The 20415-nt window shown below is 37.7% G+C and overlaps 2 pseudogenes; both read left to right on the forward strand.

The window, feature by feature from the left end:
• Window positions 1-294: 294 nt before the first annotated feature.
• LOC134756355 (glutamate dehydrogenase 1, mitochondrial-like) lies at window positions 295-2103 on the forward strand (annotated as a pseudogene).
• Window positions 4566-6082, forward strand: LOC129530355 (glutamate dehydrogenase 1, mitochondrial-like; annotated as a pseudogene).

Raw genomic sequence — 20415 nt, forward strand, 5'->3', positions numbered from 1 at the left:
CTGCACACTCATGTCCCATCTTTTGCTACTGCCAGTAATCATTCATCCCCTCCCAACACAAAAGAAGCCTGTACTCCCTTCAGATAGAACATGAAAATTCCCCAGAAAGGCAAAAATTAAAAAATATATATTTTAATTTTGCACTTTTTTAATTTAAAAAAACGATCAAAATTGAGGAACCACATGCATCTGGTAGGAGACCTGTTTTATCTTCACAAAGAATTTACTGATGTGAACATTTTTGTTACATAATATTAATAGAAAAAACTCTGAATTAAACAATAACAAAAAAACCCCAAAACCTGGGGCGAAGCCCTGCTGCTCTCCCGGGTCGGCCCGCTGCCCTGGGCTCTGCGGCCACCAACCTGGCCGCGTTGCTGGGCCTGGCCAGGGGATAGCCTGCCACCCCCCGCAGCCGGGGCTCACATTGGCCGCCCGGCGCCACTACAGCGAGGCGGTGGCCGACGGCGAGGACGACCCCAACTTCTTCAAGACGGTGGAGGGCTTCTTCAATTGTGGCGCCAGCATCCTGGAGGACAAGCTGGTGGAGGACCTGAGGACCCGGGAGAGCGAGGAGCAGAAGCGGAACCAGGTGCGTGGCATCTTGGGGATCATCGAGCCAAGCACATGGTTATGTGCTGAGTCTCTCCTTCAGCATCCAGCGTGACGACGGCTCCTGGGAGGTCATCGAAGGCTACCCGGCCCAGCACAGCCAGCACCGCGTGCCCTGCAATGGAGGTGTCCATTACAGCACTGATGTGAGTGTGGATGAGGTAAAAGCTTTGGCTTCTCTGATGACATACAAGTGTGTAGTGGTTGATGTGTCGTTTTGGGGTGCTAAAGCTGGTGTTAAGATCAATCCCAAGTACTATACCAATAATGAATTGGAAAAGATCGCAAGGAGGTTCACTATAGAGCTAGCAAAGAAGGGCCTTATTGGTCGTGGTATTGATGTGCCTGCTCCAGACATGAGCACAGGTGAGCAGGAGATGTCCTGGATCGCTGATGCCTATGCCAGCACCATAGGGCACTATGATATTAATGCACACACCTGTGTTACTGGTAAACCCATTAGCCAAGGGGGAATCCATGGACATATCTCTGCTACTGGCCATGGTGTCTTCCATGGGATTGAAAACTTCATCAGTGAAGCTTCTTACATGAGCATTTTGGGAATGACACCAGGGTTTGGGGGTAAAACATTTGTCGTTCAGGGATTTGGTAATGTGGGTCTACACTCTATCCGATATTTACATCGTTTTGGTGCTAAATGTATTGCTGTTATTGAGTCTGATGGGAGTATATGGAATCCAGATGGTATTGACCCGAAGGAACTGGAATACTTCAAATTGCAACATGGGTCCATTCTGGGCTTCCCCAAGGTAGAGCCCTATGAAGGAAGCATCTGGAGGCCAACTGTGACATACTGATCCCAGCTGCCAGTGAGAAGCAGTTGGCCAAATCCAATGAATCCAGAGTAAAAGCCAAGATCATTGCTGAAGGTGCCAATGGACCAACAACCCCAGAAGCTGACAACATCTTCCTGGAGAGAAACATTATGGTTATTCCAGATCTCTACTTGAATGCTGGAGGAGTGACAGTATCTTACCTTGAGTGGCTGAATAACCTAAATCATGTCAGCTATGGCCGTTTGACCTTCAAATATGAAAGGAATTCTAACTAACACTTGCTCATGTCTGTTCAAGAGAGTTTAGAAAGAAAATTTGGAAAGCATGGTGGAACTATTCCCATTGTAACTACAGCAGAGTTCCAAGACAGGATATCAGGTGCATCTGAGAAAGACATCATGCACTCCTGCTTGGTGTGCACAATGGAGCATTCTGCCAGGCACATCATGCACACAGCCAGGAAGTATAAACTGGGATTGGACCTGAGAGCAGCTGCCTATGTCAATACCATTGAGAACGTCTTCAAAGTGTACAATGAAGCTGGTGCGACCTTCACATAGATGGATCATGGCTGACTTCCTCACTATGCTCTTCACGTGTAAGTTCTGCAGACCTATCACAAGTTTACATGTAACCACAGAAATCCCTTTCTCCCCTAACTCATTAATAATGGATACCATTCTCAACAAGTCAATCCAAACCAGCCCGTTATGGAGACAGAAATTAAGGTTAGGGGATCATGTATAAGCTGAGTAGAAAGTAGAAATCACCTACACCAGAGAGCTGTTTTGGTATTTTGCCTTTAAATAAAAAGCCTCCTCCATCTGGCTGTGCAGCCTTGCTCTGTGGCTTTTCCCAACACAATCAGTGCTAGTGCCGGGGAAGGGACAGTCAAGAGCAGACAGTTGCTTACTTATTTTGCTCTGGATGAGTCTGGGACACGCTGTAACTTTAACACATTTAAGAAGTAGGTGTGTGGCCTTTTCAGAAGGTGGCATGGTCCTCAAGTGAGTTCTTAGTATTTTATATCAGCAAAATAACTCAATTTTGTAGGTTGCAAATAAATATAGAAGCTGTTTCTGTTTATGAATTTTATTATTTTAGAATAGAATAAGTACATGCTGCTGTAATAAAATTGTCTTTAATCACTTAACAAGCCTAACCTTGACTCAAACAGTGAATGCCTATAAAAATAATACATGAAAAAACATGTATTTTAATATTATAAAACAATGTCATTTATAGATTATCATTCATGTATTGTCATCCAGCAAACATTAAAAGCCCTGTGGATAATTAAGTTATCTTCATACCTGCAAAATGTTGGAGGCTATTTTCATTAAAACTGTCAGAATTTGCTTACTATAATTATGATACATAGTCCAAAGAATGCAGGAAACTTTTTATCATGTTAACTAATTGTTCTCTTTTGAAGATCTATGGTTGACTAATTAAACTGCAATTCAAGTAGAATGTCGCAGAAAAAACCATTTCGGCTCCCTGTTTGCAGTCTGGCTGGCTCTGAGCATTGCCAATGGCCCCTACTCCCCTGACTTTGTATCCTCTCCTTTTAGAGGCTTTGCATTCTGCACCCATCTTCATGAACACTGGGCTGAAAACAACCTTGGGTTGAGTGTTTCTGTTGGGAGTTATTTGGCCAGGGCCTTTTGAACAGTAGTGTCCCGATGTGTATATATATGTAGATAATATATGTGTAAGAATCAGCTTTTTTTTTTTTAACTATAACACTCTTCAGAAATTTTTAACTACTTTGTAACTGCATGGCTCATCCTGTCCTGTTGATAAAAGCAGTTACTAAAAGTCTACATTTTCCGAAAAAAAACCCCAAAACCTAAAGGATATTAAACCAAGACAATCTAACAATGACGCCTCTTTCCACTATGAGAGAACTACCTCCTACGACATGAGATATATCATTATTTTCTTTCTTTCTTTTACACATATTCAACACTTATCAATGCCAAAGAGCTCAAATTTTAATATGTCAAATTTCAACCGTGAAGGTATACAAATTCTTACTGTAAATGCAGCATTGTTATTTTATTCAATAGTAACATTACTTTATAAATTCAAGTTCTGCTTAATAATGATAACACTGTTTGCAGGACACAAAGATTATTCCTTACAAAATCCTTTTTTAATAGAGATTTTGTTCTTGGAGCCAAATAAAAATTTTTATGCTTAGACTATACATTTACTTTTCTTAAAACATTTTCTTGTGGTCATTTTTCTTATTGTTATTATTATTTATTTACATCTCCTACTCTTTGGGATCTCCTTACAAGTAAATCACCTGCTTTTAAAATCTCTTTCATCATTAACAGTTGTCAGATATTTACAGACATACCAAATAAAATCATTATTTAGTTTTCTGATATGACTTAAAAGGTTTTGAAGAGATATGCATATAAATAACTTTTTATTCTGAAATGTAATCAGTTAGATTTATTCACATTTGTTTTCTTCTTAATATATCAAGGTAAGTTTCACATAATGTAAAATTACATTTGAGTGTACAATTCAATGGAATTTAATATGTTTCTGATGTTGTACAATCACCGTCTCTCTTCAGTTCCTAAACATTTCTATCGCCCAACAGGAAATTCAATATCTACTAAACAATTCCTTTTATTTCCCAGCCCCTGACAACCAGTACCTACCTTTTATCTCTATGGCTATGTCTTTTTACCACATAGGTTTTGCACTGCAACAGTTTCCAATCCAACATGCCAAAGTCATAGAGGTTTTAAAATCGTTCATTTTTTTTTTCCTTTTCCTTTTTCCTTCTTTTTTTTTCATTTTACAATTACCAGGCCCTATGCTCCTCTCACCAATCTAGTAAGAGTATGTGTGTCAAGGAGACAATTACATTTATTTCAGGGATTGAGGACATTATTTTCTTATTTATTTAAATCATGCTACAGGGATGAGATTTTGCAGCCTAGAATGTGTAAGTGAGCAGTCTATATTTTCTTTTCACTGGATACATTTCTCAGACTGGGAAGAAAACACTTTTGGCCAGATTTTTGTTGGTTGCTAGGAGACCAAAGTCCTCTTGTGATGTCTTTGCTACTCAGCTTGTCGTGTGCTAGAGTGATGCTCTAGATTCCTTTACCTCTGTAGGCCTTCTGAAGCAGCATTTGAAGTTGCAGTCCTGAAAACCATGCAGGCTACAAGAGTATCTAAATAAATATTTATTTGAGATGGCACATGTTTCTTCAGAAACTCAAGTTGTTTCTCCCAGAGATGAATTAACTGATTCAGAAGCCTCCCCTAGGTCTCCACTGTGTAAACACACATTCCCTGGGGACTCAGACTTAAGGTCAGTGATTGAAGAAAATGCTGTTCAGGTTTTGTCACAAGAATCCTTGTTAAAATGGCAGTGTTACACAGTTTGTGTCTCTGAACCAGATAAAGTTAATGATTTTTTTTCTCTCACCTTTCCCAGGAAACTTTGGAAAATAGTTGAAAGTGACCAATTCAAGTCTATTCTATGGGATGAGAATGGAATTTGCATAGTGATTAATGAAGAATCCTTCAAGAAAGGAATTTTGGATATAAAGGCTCCTTACAGAATATTTCAAAGTGACAGTATCAAAAGTTTTTTTTGACAGCTCAACCTTTATGGATTTAGTAAAATTAGACAGAATTTTCAAAGATCTGCCTTTCTAACCACCTTTCAGGCAGAAGAGAATGAATCTATTGTCTTAAGCAAGATATTTAACATATTTCAGTTACCACTTTGCCTAGAGTATATATGTAATTTTATTTGTACATCAGTAAATATGTTAATACATGCAATAAGACCAGATTTTGAAAATTATATAAAATATTAAGGTAAAAATTATTTAATATTTTGAAATTATTGAGTTCAGCTTGAGCATTAACCTTTCAGGGTTTTAAGAAATTTTGCTAACAACTTTGAATCTTACCAGTGAAATCAAAATAAATGTACCAAAGCCACTTAATGCAATGTTACTATTAATGTATGACATGTTTTCACTTGAGGGCTTAACAACTTGAGTGCTTTCTTCCCAATAAGCACATTCTTGAACATAGTAAACCATGTTCATGAATTATTTGATGACATTAAGTTTGTGTGATGAAACAGAAATCTGATATTTTACGTGTTATATTTGTTATTGTCACTTGTCCCAACAAATTGCAACACATCAACATGCTATTTTAAATCAGTTGTATGCTATTCATATGACCACTATTCATATGCACTGTCATACCACCTGCATCCAAGCAAGTGACCACATTGTGAATTTTATTACAACCACAGCTTCTCAATACCACAACATATGTCCCTTGCAAAACTGTTATCTGGGTCAGACAGGGGAACCACCTGCTCTTCCAACAAGATATCCTGTGGCATCAGTCGATGAGGCTCCACATCCTAACCTGCTACCAGCAGGCAACCCATGGTTGCAAATGCCTACGATAGCTAATACATCAGCTGTCCCTCATTCCAGGCCAGCTCTTCAACCATCACAACTGGACAAATATCACCCAATGACAACTGATCTTCCACTAAAAGAGCACCGGATTAGGTATGACAACAGAGACTAACATTTACGTCAACCAATAAAACCCTAAAAATTTCTGCAATTATCTTACTGAACAATAAAACTGCATGTCGACTTTTATGTTTGCTTTTTCTTTATTTCTCAAAGTATAGTTAAAAGTAAAATGGTGTTTTCTTTCAGTGTCAGGCTATTGTACTAATTTTTACAAAAATATTTATGGGCTTTTTGAACATTTGTAAGGAAATTTGATGTGATCCTATGTAAGTTAACTTAGTTCTCTAAAGAGGAAAAAATAATAAAGTCTTTGGGTCCATTTGCTGCTGAAACAACACAATACCACTGCCTGGGTAATTTGTAAAAAGACTTATTTTGCTCATGGTTCTGGAGGTGGGGAAGTCCACAGGACTGCATCTCATGAGATCTTCTTTCCATGTTACAACATGGCAGGTTGACCTCATATGGTGAAGGGCATGAGATGAACAGAAAATCGGGAACAAACTCATCCTTCATGAAAGCCCACTCACAAAATAACTAACTTGTTCTCCAGATAACAACATCAATTCAGTCACGAGGTTACACACACATGGCTAATCACCTCTCTAAAGTCCTACCTCCCAACACTATCACAATGGACACAGATTGCCATGTGAAATTTGGAGGGGACATACTAACAATGACAGCAGGCAAGGGCAAGTAAACAACTCGAGTTAGGAAAAAGCAGTAAGTGACTTCTCAAGTAGTCTGGCATAAATCAAATGAGGGCATAAATTTGGATGGCACAAAGGGAATAGATGCTCAAATAAACACACACAGAGAACATCTAGAGAAAGGTTAACACACACTATATATTTCAGTATTTTCTCAATTACGTTTCCTCAGTTATTTTAAACTTAGATTTTAGTTGTAAAAGATTTTCTTCATTGCAGTTCATACCTAGTGAGCTCAGTGTCCATGATCACAATTATTTGTGTCATCACTTGAATAATAAAGTTTACATCATATTATGCTCATGGATTGCATCACTGTCAGTACATGGTAGAATTTTACAGCTGGCATTAACAGTACACCTTTTTGATCTTATATCAGGGAATTCCAACATGCTTGTGCCTTTAATTACCTCCTGCTAGAGTCCACCTTTCATGTTTTCTAATGCACATTTCCTTACTTCTTTTATTTTTCTTTGAGAACATCTCCCCGTGTTACCCCAGATGGAGAGCAATGACATTATTTCAGCTCACTGCAACCTCAACCTCTGGGTTCAAGCAATTCTTGTGCCTCAACATTTTGAGAAGGTAAAATTATATATGCCCACCGTACTGGGCTAATTTTTATATTTTTAATAGAAATGGGGTTTCACCATGTTTGCCAGAATGATCTTGAAGTCCTGGTCGCATGTGATCCACCCATCATGGCCCCCAAAAGTGCTGAGATTACAAGCTTGAGCCACCCAACCCCACCTCTAGTGCAGATTTTCATCACATTGGTTTCGTGCTCCATACAAAGTCAGATTTAATTGCTTTTGTCAGGATTTAATACATTTTAGATTCTGAGTCCAGATCCTCAGCATGGCTAAATAAATCCCTTGCAGACCTGATATTTGTTTTCCTTTCAGCTTCACGTCCTTCGGTTTCACCACAGTGAGAGATTCAGACAACTCCACTTTCAGCCATGCCCTTTTCCATCTGGTAACTTGAGTCCCATTTTTTTCTTGGAGATAAAAGTCTCTGCCCCATTTGCCTATTTAAGACTCCTACAACACAGACATCACTCCTTCCAGGAGGTGCTTCTTATCTATCACACTAGTTTTCTTGTCTGTCTGTCTGTCTGTCTGTCTGTCTTGGACACCCAGCACTGATGTAACACAGTACCTAATGCATATATGTATGTGTGTGTGTATATAGACACATATATATGTGAATTAGTCAACGTTGATGGGGACTTACAAATACAACATCTATTTTCATTGTCAAAATGAACATTCCTGGTATTGTGGCATTACTTTTCATTCTTTGTTCCTCACTACAACTTTTCCTAAAAGGGTCACAGCATCGTTTACTAGAGATGCAATAATTTTGACTTACTGAGACTAGAATTACTGGTTATCACTTCAACTATCATGTTTACTTTTTAGGTCCAGTTATGATTTTTCCATGCTTCTTCTAAAAGTTCTTTTTCATCTTCTGCTTTGACTAACAGGTCCTTGCCTGAAAGAACTAGTTGTCTCCTTACCACTCCTTCCTTTATTAGCAGTAGGGATTCCCAGTGGCAAAGGGACATTTGGGAGGCCTTTGTGGCCTCTGGAAAAAATCCAAATATCCCAAAATAAAAACTATAAAGAAGCTATTTGTGAAACTGACTTTGATGCATTGATTCATTTGATAGAGTTCAACCTTTCTTTTGATTTATCAGATTGGAAAACTCTAATTGTAGAATCTTCAAAGGGACATTTGGGAGCCCATAGAGGCCTATTGGAAAAAACCTAATATCCCCACATAAAAACTAGAAAGAAACTATCTGTGAAACTGCTTTGTGATGTGTGGGTTTATCTCACAGAGTTAAACCTTTTCTTTGATCCAACAGTTTGGAAAACTTTTGGAGAATCTGTGAAGAGACATTTGGAATCCTATGAGGCCTATAGTGAATTACTGAATATCCACAAATAAAAACTAGCAAGAAGCTATCTGTGAAATGTCTTTGTTATGTGTGGATTCACCTCATAGAAGTAAAACTTTCTTTTAATTCAGCAGTGGGAAACACTCTTTTAACAGAATCTGTCAAGGGACATTTTGTAGCCCATGAGGCCTATGGTGAAAAATCAGATATCCCCAGATGAAAACTGGAAAGAAGCTATCTGTGAACCTGATTTAGGATGTGTAAATTCATCTCACAGAATGAAGCCTTCCTTTTGATTCTGCAGGTTGTAATCACTCTTTTTGGAGAATCTGCAAAGGGACATTTGGGAGCCCATTGAGGCCTATTGGAAAAAACAGAATATCCCGAGATGAAAACTAGAGAGAAGCTATATGTGAAACTACTTGGTGATGTGTGGATTAATCTCATAGAGTTAAACTTTTCTTTCAATGCAGCAGGTTGGAAACACACTTTTTGTAGAATCTGTGAAGTGACTTTTGGGAGTCCTTTGAGGCCTATGAAGAAAAACTGAATATTCCCATATAAAAGTTAGAAATAAGATATCTGTGAAACTATTTTGTGATGTGTGGATTCAGCTCACAGAGTTAAACCTTTCTTTGATTCAGCAGGTTGAAAACACTCTTTTTGAAGAATCTGTGAAGGTACATTTGGGAGTTCATTGAAACCTATGGAGGAAAATGGGCTATCCCAAGATAAAAACTGGAAAGAAACTATCTATGAAACTGCTTTATGATGTGTGGGTTCATCTCACAGATTTAAACCTTTGTTTTTATTAAGCTGCTTGGAAACACTCTTTTTGGAGGATCTGCGAACAGACCATTGGGAGTCCTTTTAGACCTATGGGGAAAAATCAAGTATCCCCAGATAAAAGATAGAGGGAAGCTTTCTGTGAAACTGCTTTGTGATGTAAGGTTTCATCTCAAAGAGTTACACCTTTCTTTTGATTCACCAAGTTGGAAACACTCTTTCTGGAGAATCTGAGAAGGGATGTTTGGGAGCCTATTGCAGGCTATGGGGGAAAATGGAATATCCCAAGATAAAACAAAAACAAAAAAAACTATTTGTGAAACTGCCTTGTGATGTGTGGATTCATCTTACAGAGTTTTTTTTTTTTGTTATTATTATTCAGGAGGTTGGAAACACTCTCATTAGACAATCTGTGAAGGGACATTGGGAGTCCATTGTGGTTTATGAAAAAAAAACAAACATGCTGTATAAAAACTTGAAACGAGCTATTTGTGAAATTTTGTGATGTGTGGATTCATCTTACAAAGTTATATCTTTCTTTTGGTTCAGCATGTTGGAAACACTCTTTTTGGAAAATCTGTGAAGGGATATTGGGAAGCTTATTGAGGCCTATGGGGAAAAATCGATTATCCCCAGATAAAAACTAGAAAGAAGCTCTGTGTGAAACTGCTTTGTGATGTGTGGATTCATCTTACAAAGTTAGACACTTCTTTTGATTCAACAGGTTGGAAACACTCTTTTTAGAGAATCTGCAAAGGGACATTTGGGAGGACATTTAGGCCTGTGAGGAAAAACAGAATATCCCCAGATAAAAACTGGAAAGAAGCTATCTGTGAAACTGCTTTGTGATATGTGGATTCATCTCACAGATATAAACCTTTCTTTTAATTCAGCATGTTGGAAACACTGTTTTTGGAGAATGTGCAAAAAGACAGTTGGAAGCTCATTTAGGCCTATGGAGAAAAACCGGATATCTCCACATAAAAACCAGAAAGAAGCTATTTGTCAAAATGCTTTGTGATGTGTGAATTCATCTTACAGAGTTAAACCTTTCTTTTGATTCAGCAGGTTAAAAATACTCTTTTAGGAGAATCTGCAAAGGGTCATTTGAGAGCCCATTGAGGCCTAAGGTGAAAAACTTAATATCCGCAGATAAAAACTAGAAAGAAGCTACTTGTGAAACTGCTTTGTGATGTGTGGATTCATGTCACAGATTTGTATTTTTCTTTTGATTTAATAGGTTGGAAAACTCTCTTTATAGATTCTGTGAAGGGACATTTTGGAGCTCATTGCAGCCTATGGAGAAAAACTGAATATCCCCATATAAAAACTACAAATCAGCTGTCTGTGAAACTGCTTTGTGATGTGTGGATTCTTCTCACAGAGAAAAACCTTTATTTTGATTCATCTGTTTGGAAACTCTTTTTCTGTAGTATCTGCAAAAGGAAATTTGGGGGCCAATTGAAACCTAAGGGGAAAAACTGAATACAAGTAAACAAAAACTAGAATGAAGCTATCTTTGCAACTGCTTTGTTATGTGAGGATTTATCTCACAGACTTAATCCATTCCTTGGATTCAGCAGGTTGGAAACTCTCTAACTGGGCAATCTGCAAAGGGACATTTGGGAAAGGGGAAAAACTGAATATCACCAGATAAAAACTACAAATAAACTATTTGTTAATCTGCTTTATGATGAGTGTATTCATCTCATAAAGTTAAATCTTTCTTTTGATACAGTAGGTTGAAAACACTGCTTGTGGAAAATCTGTGAATAAACATTTTGGCACCCATTGGGACCTATGAGGAAAAACTGAATATCTGTAGATAATAACTAGAAAGAAACTATTTTTGAAAATTCTTTGTGATGTGTGGATTCATCTCAGACTTAAACCTTTCTTTTGATTCAGCAGGTTGGAAACACTCTTTTAGGAGAATCTGCCAAGTGGCATTTCAGAGCCCATTGGGGCCTATAAGTAATAACTGAATATACCAAGATAAAAAGTAGAAAGAAGCCATCTGTGAAACTGCTTTGTGATGTGTGGATTCAGTTCATGGAGATAAGCCTTTCTTTTATTCAGCATGTTGGACAGGTTGGAGACACTCTTTTTTGAAAATCTGCAAAAGGACATTTGGGAGCTCATTTAGGCCTATGCAGAAAAGCTGAATATTGATTCTGCAGATTGAAAACTTTCTTTCGTTCTCTCTTTTTTTTTTTGGAATCTGTTAAGAGACATTTGCAAGCCCATTGATGCCTAAGGGGAAAAATTGAATATCCCCAGATAAATACTAGAATGAAGCTACTTGTAAAACTGCTTTGTGATGTTTGGAATTACCTCCCAGAATAAAAAATTTCTTTTGATTCAGCAGGTTGGAAACAGTCTTTCTGTAAAGTCTGCGAAGGGATATTTGGGAACCCATTGAGGCCTATGGGGAAAGACTGAATTTCCCCAGGAGAAAAACTAGAAATAAACTATCTGTGAAACTTCTTTGTGATGTGTGGATTTGTCTCACAGAGTAAAACATTTTGATTCAGCAGATTGGAAACATTCTTTTCAGAGAATCTTTGAAGGGAAATTTGGGAGGTCATTGAGGCTTAAGGAAAAAAACTGAATATGTCCAGATGAAAACTAGAAAGAACGTATTTGTGAAACTGCTTTGTGATGTGTGGATTCATTTTCAAGGGTGAAATCTTTGGATTCAGCAGGTTGGAAACTGTTTTTGGAAAATCTGTGAAGAGACGCTTGGGAGCCCATGGAGGGCTAGGTGAAAAACAGAATATCCCCAGATAAAAACTAGAAAGAAGCAATCTGTCAAGCTGCTTTGTGATGTGTGGATTCATCTCAGAGAGTTACAACTTACTTTTGATTCAACAGGCTGTAAACCCTCCTTTTATAGAATATGGGAACAGACATTTGGGAGCCCATTCAGGCCTATGGGGAAAAACCAAATATCCCCAGATAGAAAGTAGAAAGAAACTATCCATGAAACTGCTTTGTGATGTGTGGATACATTTCACAGCCTTAAACCTTTCTTTTATTCAGCATGTTGGACAGGTTGGAGACACTGTTTATTGAAAATCTGGGAAAGGACATTTGGGAGCCCATTGAGGCCCATGTGGAAAAGCTGAATATTCCCAGATGAAAACTAGAAAGAAACTATCTGTCAAACTGCTTTGTGGTGGGTCAATTCATCTCACAAAGTTAAACCTTTCTTTTGATTCAGCAGGTTGGAAACACTCTTTTTGAAGAACCACAAAAGGGACATTTTGGAGCCCATTTAGGCCTATGGGGAAATATTGAATATCCCCAGATGAAAACTAAAAAGAAGCTATCTGTGTAACTGCTTTGTGATGTGTAAATTCATCTCATAAAGTTAAACCTTTCTTTGGATTCAGCAGATTGGAAACACTCTTTTCATAGAATATGCAAATAGACATTTGGAAACTCATTGAGGACTATGGGGAAAAAACAATTATCCCCAAATAAAATCTATAAAGAAGTTATCTGTGAACCTGCTTTGTGATGTGTGGGCTAATCTCATAGAGTTAAAACTTTCTTTTGATTCTGCAAGTTGAAAACACTCTTTTTGGAGAATCTGCAAAAGGACATTTTGGAGGCCATTGAGGCATACCTGAAAAAGTCTAATATTCCCATGAAAATTAGAAAGCAGCTATCCGTGAAGCTGCTTTGTGATGTGTGGATTCACCTCACAGATTTAAACCTTGTTTTTTTCTTGATCCAGCAAGTTGGAAGCATTCTTATTGGAAAATCTGCAAAGGGGCATTTGGGTGCCCTTTGAAGCCTATGGGGAAAAGAGGAATATCCCAAGATAAAAATGAGAAAGAAGCTATGTATGAATTTGCTTTGTGATGTGTGGATTCAGCTCACAGAATTAAATCTTTCTTTTCATTTTGAAGGTTAGAAACACTCTTTTCAGAGTATCTGCAAAGGGACATTTTGGAGCCCATTGATGCCTATGGAAAAGAAAAAAAAAAGAATATCTCCAGATAAAAACTACAAAGAAACTATCTGTGAAACAACTTTGTGATGTGTGGATTTATCTCACTGAGTTAAACTTTCTTTTGATTCAGCAGGTTAGAAACACTCTTTTTGGAGAATCTGTGAATGGGAATTTTGGACCCCATTGAGGACTATGGGGAAAAACGAAATATACCCAGATAAAAACTAAAAAGAAGCTATCTATGAAATTGCTTTGTGATGTGTGGATTCATATTCCAGAGTTAAATCATCTTTTGAGCAACTGGATGGAAACAATCCTTTCAGAGAATCTTTGAAGGGATATTTGAAAGCTGATTGTGGCCTACAGGAATACAAAATATCTCCAGATTAAAACTGGAAAGAAGTGATCTGTAAAATTGCTTTGTAATGTGTGGATTCATCTCACTGAGTTAAATCTTTCATTTTCTTCAGCAGTTTGTAACCACTTTTTTTGGACAATTCTGTGAAGGGATATTTGGGAGTCGATTGTGGCCTGTGGGGAGAAACCAAATTTTTCCTGTTTAAAACTAGAAAGAATCTATCTGTGAATCTTCTTTATGATGTGTTGATTCATCTCACAGTGTTAAAACTTTCTTTTGAGTTAGCAGGTTGGAAACACTGTTTTTGCAGAATCTATGAAAATAATTTGGAAGCCCATTGAGGCCTATGGGGAGAAACCAAATATCCCCAGATAAGTAGAAAGAAGCTACCTGTGAAACTACTTGGTGATGTGTGGATTCTTCTCACAGAGAAAAACCTTTCTTTTGATTCAGCAGGTTGGAAGCCTCTAGCTTTGGAGAATCTGTAAAAGGACACTTGGGAGACCACACAGGCCTATGGAGAAAACCAAATATCCCCAGATGAAAACTAGGAAGAAGCTATCTATGTAACTGATTTCTCATCTGTTGAATCATTTCACAGAGGTAAATATTTCTTTTGATTCAGCAGGTTTGAAAGAGTCTAACTGGAGAATCTGTGAAGGGACATTTGGGAGATGATTTAGGCCTATGGGGACAAACTGAATATCCCCAGATAAAAACTGGAAAGAAGCTATCTGTGAAACTGCTTTGTGATGTGTGCATTCCTCTCACAGACATGAATGTTTCTTTTGATTCAGCATGTTGGAAACTCTCTTTTTGGAGAAACTGTGAAGGGACATTTGGGAGCTTATTCAGGCCCATGGGGAAAAATTGAATATCCCCAGATAAAAATTAGTAAGAAGCTATCTGTGAAATTGTTTTGTGATGTGTGGGTTCATCTCACAGAGCCAAATATTTCTTTTAATTCAGCATTTTGTAAACACTCTTTTTGGAGAATCTGTGAAGGGACATTCGGGAGAACATTGAGGTGTATGGGGAAAAATTAAATCCTGAGATAAAAAACAGAAAGAAGCAATCTGTGAAACTGCTTTTGATGAGTGGATTCAACTCACAGAGATAAATGTTTCTTTTGATTCATCAGGTTGGAAACGTTCTTTTTGTGGAGTCTGCAAAGGGACATTTGGGAGCACAATGAGGCCTAAGGAAAAAAGCAGAATATCCCCAGATAAAAACTAGAAAGAATCTATCTGTGAAACTGCTTTGTGATGTATGGATTCACCTTACAGATTTAAACCCTTGTTTTAATCCAGCAGGTTGGAAACACTGTTATGGAGAATCTGTGAACTGATATTTGGGAGCCCATTTAGGCTTATGGGGAAAAACTGAATAGCTCCAGATAAAAACTAGAAAAAAGCTCCTGAAACTGCTTTGCAATGTGTGGATTCATCTCAGAGAATTAAACATTTCTTTTAATTCAGCAGGTTGGAAACACTCATTTTGTGCAATCTACAAAAGGATATTTTGAAACCCATTAAGGGCAAGGGGAAAACCAAATATCTTCAGATAAAAAGTTGAAATAATTTTTCTTTAGATTAATCTGACAGAGTTAAATTTCCTTTTTATTCACCAAGTTTCATACAATGTTTTTAGAGAATCTGTGAGGAGACACTTTGAAGCCCATTGAGGCCTAGGAGGCAAAACTGAATATCCCCAGATAAAAACTAGAAAGAAGCTATCTGTCAAAGTGCTATGTGGTTTACTGATTCATCTCACAGAGTTTACCCTTCTTGCAATTCAGCATGTTGGAAACACTCTTTCTAGAGAATCTGCAAAGGGACATTTGGGTGCCTATGGAGACTTTAGGGAAACACAGAATATACCCAGATAAAAACCAGAAAGAAGCTATGTGTAAAACTTCCTCATGATGTGTGAATTCAGTTCACAGAGTTAAGCCTTTCTTTTGATACAGGAAGATGGAAACACTCTTTTTGGAGAATCTGTGAAGGGACATTTTGGAGCCCAGTGAGGCCATTCTGGAAAAAATGAATATCCCCAGATAAAAATTAGATAGCAGCTATCTGTGAAACTGCCTTGTGATGTATGGATTCACATTACAGATTTAAACTTTCATTTTAATCCAGCAGGTTGGAAACACCTTATTGGAGAATCTGCAAACTGGCATTTGGGAGCCCAATTTGGCCTATGGGGAAAAACTGAATAACCCCAGATAAAAACTAAAAAATTCTCTCTGTGAAATGGCTTTGTGATGTGTGGATTCATGTCACTAAATTAAACCTTTATTTTGATACTGCAGGTTGGAAACACTCTTTTTAGAAAACCAGCCAAAGGATATTTTGGAGTCAATTTATGCCTATGGAAAAAAACTGATTGTCCCCAGTTAAAAATTAGAAAGACACTATCTGTGAAACTGCTTTGTGATTTGTTGATTCCTCTCACAGAGTTAAACATTTCTTTTGATTCAACAGTTTGGAAACATTCTTTTTGGAGAATCTGCAAAGATTCTTTTGGGAGACTATTGGAAGCTGATTGTGGTCTATGGGGAAAAACTGAATATCCTTAGGTTAAAAGTAGTAAGAAGCTATCTCTGAATCTCCTTTGTGATGTGTGGATTTATCTCATGGAGTTAAGCCATTCTTTTGATTCAGCACGTTGGAAACCCTCTTTTTCTAGAATCTGCGAAGGGACACTTGGGAATCCATTGAGATCTATGAGTAGATACCGAATATCCCCAGATAATAAGTAGAAATATGTTACCTGTGAAACTGCATTATGAAGTGTGGATTTTTTTTTTTTTGAGAAAGAGTCTTGCTGTCACCCAGGCTGGAGTGCAGTGGCACGATCTTGGCTCACTGCAGGCTCCACCCCCTGGGGTTCATGCCATTCTCCTGCCTCAACCTCCCTAGTAGTTGGGACTACAGGCGCCCACCACCTCACCTGGCTAATTTTTTGTATTTTTAGTAGAGACAGGGTTTCACCATGTTGGCCAGGATGGTCTCGATCTCCTGACCTCTTGATCCACCTGCCTCGGCCTCCCAAAGTGTTAGGATTACAGGCATGAGCCACCATGCCTGGCCTGAAGTTGCCTCACAGATTTAAAAGGTTCTTTTTGATTCAGCAGGTTCAAAGCACTCTTTTGGGAGAATTTGCAAAAGGACATTTGGGAATCCATGACACCTATGGGAAAAAACAAATATTTCCATATTAAAACTAGAAAGAAGCGAGGCTGAGGTGGGGGAATGGCTTGAGCCCAGGAAGTGGAGGTTGTAGTGGGCCAAGATTGTGCCATTGCATTCCAGCTTGGGCCACAGAGCAATATTCCATCTCAAAAACATAAATAAATAAAATAAAAATAAAAACCATGTTTTGGACTACCCGAAAAATTTGTTTGTTTATTTATTTATTTTTGAGATGAGGTCTCACTCTGTCACCCAGGTTGGAGAACAATGGTGCGGTCTTGCCTCACTGCAGCCTCTACCTCTCAGGCTTGGGTGGTCCTCCTGCCTTGGCCTCCTAGGTAGCAGGGACTGGTGATATGTGCCACCAGACCAGGCTATTTTTTTTTTTTTTTTAGAGAAAGGGTCTCCCCATATTGCTTGGCCTGCTATCAAACTCCTGAGCTCAAGTGGTCTTCCTGCCTCAGCCTTTCAAAGTGCTGGGATTACAGACATGAGACCCTGCACCCAACTTCTATATTTCAATGTATTTAAAATTTGTGGGATGCTCAGTCTTCTTAAACATAATACTAGCACATAAGAGATCTTTTATTTTTGAATTACAGTCAATTTAGAAAATCTAGACAATAAAAAATTATCTTACTCCCCAAATAAATAAATAAATAAATAAATAAATAAATAAAACTAGAAACAAGTTATCTGTGAAACTGCTTTGTAATATTTCAATTTATTTCACACAGTTAAACCTTCCTTTTAATTTGGCAGGTTGGAAACACTCTTTTTGGACGATATGCAAAGGGACTTTTGAATGTGCATTTAAGCCTATTAGGAAAAACCAGATATCCCAAGATAAAAACTAGAAAGAAGCTCTCTGTGAAACTGCTTTTTGATCTGTGTATTTGTCTCACAGAGTTAAAACTTTCTTTTGATTCAGCACATTGGGAACACTCTTTGGAAAATCTGTGAAGAATCATTTGGGAGCTTATTGAGGCCTATGGGAAAAAACAGAATATCCGCACATAAAAAGTAGAAAGAAGCTATCTGTGAAATTGCTTTGTGATGTGTGGATTCATCTCACAGAGTTAAACTTTTCTTTTCTTTCAGTAGGATGGAAACACTCTTTTTAAAGGATCTGTGTAGAAACATTTGGGAACCCTTTGGGACCTATGGGGAAAAACCAAATAGCCCTACCTAAAAACTAGAAAGATGTTATGTGTGAAACTGTTTATAATGTGTAGACTCAACTAACAGAGTTACACTTTTCTTTGGACTCAGTAGGTTAGAAACACTCTTTTTTTGGAAAATATGCAAAGGGAGAGTTGGCAGCCCATTGATGCTAAAATGGCAAAACAGAATATCCCCAGATAAAAACAAGAGAGAAGCTATCTGTGAAACTGCTTTGAGATATGTGGGTTCATCTCAAAAAGTTAAATTTTTCTTTTGTTTCTGCAGGTTGAAAACACTCTTTTGGAGAATCCGCAAAGGGACATTTTGGAGCCCATTGTGGCCTAGGGGAAAAAAGGATATCCCCAGATGAAAACTACAAAGAAGCCATCTATGAAACTGCTTTGTCATGTGTGGATTCATCTCATAGAGTTAAATCTTACTTTTGACCCAACAGGCTGGAAACACTCTTTTTGTAGAATCTGTAAAGGGACATTTTTTAGCCCCTTGTGTCCTGTGCATAAAAACTAAATATTTCCAGATAAAATCTAGAAAGAAGCTGCTTGTGAACTGCTCGGTGTTTGTGGATTCACCTCTCAGAGTTAAACTTTTATTTTGATCCAATAGGTTGGAAACACTCTTTCTGGAAAATCTGCAAATGGACATTTGTTAGTCTCTTGTGTCCTATACATAAAAAACAATTATTTCCAGATAAAAGCTAGAAAAAAGCTACTTGTGAACTGCTTTGTGATTTCTGGATTCACCTTTCAGAGTTAATTTTTATTTTGCTCCAGTAGGTTGGAAACACTCTTTTTGAAACATCTGAAAATGAATATTTGGACGTCCATCGAGGTTAATGGAAAAACACAAAATATCCCCACATAAAAACTAAAAATAAGCTGTCTGTGAAACTGCTTTGTGATGTGTCAATACATCTCATGGTGTTAAATCTTTTTTTTTATTACTCAGCAGATTGGAAACACTCTTTTTAGACAATCTGTGAAGGGACATTTAGGAGCCCATTGAGGCCTATTGGAAAAAACTGAATATGCTAGATAAAAACTAGAAAGAAGCTATCTGTGAAACTGTTTTGTGATGTGTGGATTCATCCCAGACAGTTAAACTTTTCTTTTAATTCAGCCAGTTAAGAACACTCTTTTTGTAGAATTTGTGAACTTATTGAGGCCTGTGGGGAAAAAGAGAATGTCCCCAGTTAAAAAAGTAGAAAGAAGATATCTGAGAAACTGATTTGTGATATGTGGATTAACCTCATAGCATTAATTTGTCCTTTTAATTCAGTAGGATGGAAACACTTTTTCTTTAGAGAATCTGAAGGGATATTTGGGAGCCTATTGGGGCCAATGGGGAAAAACAGCATATCCCCAAATAAAAAGTGGAAAGAAGCATCTGTGAAACTGCTTTGTGATGTGTGGTTTCATCTCACAGAGTTAAAACTTTCTTTTGATGCATAAGGTTGAAACACTCTTTTTAAAGATTCTGTGTAGTAACATTTTGGAACTCATTGAGGCCTATGGGGAAAAAAACAGAATAACCCTAGAGAAAAACTAGAAAGATGCTATCTGTGAAACTGCTTTGTGATGTGTGGCTTCAACTTACAGAGTTAAACTTTTCTTTTGATTCAGCAGGTTGGAAACACTCTTTTTGGAAAATCTGCAAAGGGACATTTTGCAGCTCATTGTTGCCTATGTGGCAAAACAGAATCCCCAGATAAGAACTAGAAAGAAGCTATTTGTGAAACTGCTTTGAGGTATGTGGGTTCATCTCACAGAAGTAAACTTTTCTTTTGATTCAGCAGGTGGAAAACACTCTTTTTGGAGAATCTTCAAAGGGACATTTGGGAGTCCGTTAAGGCCAATGGAAACAAACAAACAAACAAACAAACAAACAAACAAACAAACAAACAAAGTATCTCCAGATAAAAACTAGAAAGAAGCTATCTGTGAAACTGCTTTTTGACGTGTAGATTCATCTTGCAGTGTTCAATCTATTTTTTTTATTCAGCAGGCTGTAAACACTTCTTAGACAGTCTGTGAAGTGACATTTGGAGGACCATTGAGGCCGAGGCCTATGGTGAAAAAAAACAAGATAGCCCCAAATAAAAATTAGAAAGAAGCTATGTGTGGAACTGCTTTGTGATGTGTGGATTCACCTCATAGGTTTAAACCTTTATTTTGATTCAGCAGGTTGGAAATACTTATTTTGGAGAAGCCTGCAAAGGACATTTGGGAGACATTGAGGTCTGTTGGAAAGAACCAAATATCCCCAGATGAAAACTAGAAAGAAGGAGTCTGTGAAACTGCCTTGTGATGTATGGATTTATCTCATAGAGTTAAACATTTCTTTCGATCTAGCAGGT

This window comes from Gorilla gorilla, chromosome Y (assembly GCF_029281585.2).
Source record: "Gorilla gorilla gorilla isolate KB3781 chromosome Y, NHGRI_mGorGor1-v2.1_pri, whole genome shotgun sequence".
NCBI lineage: Eukaryota > Metazoa > Chordata > Mammalia > Primates > Hominidae > Gorilla > Gorilla gorilla.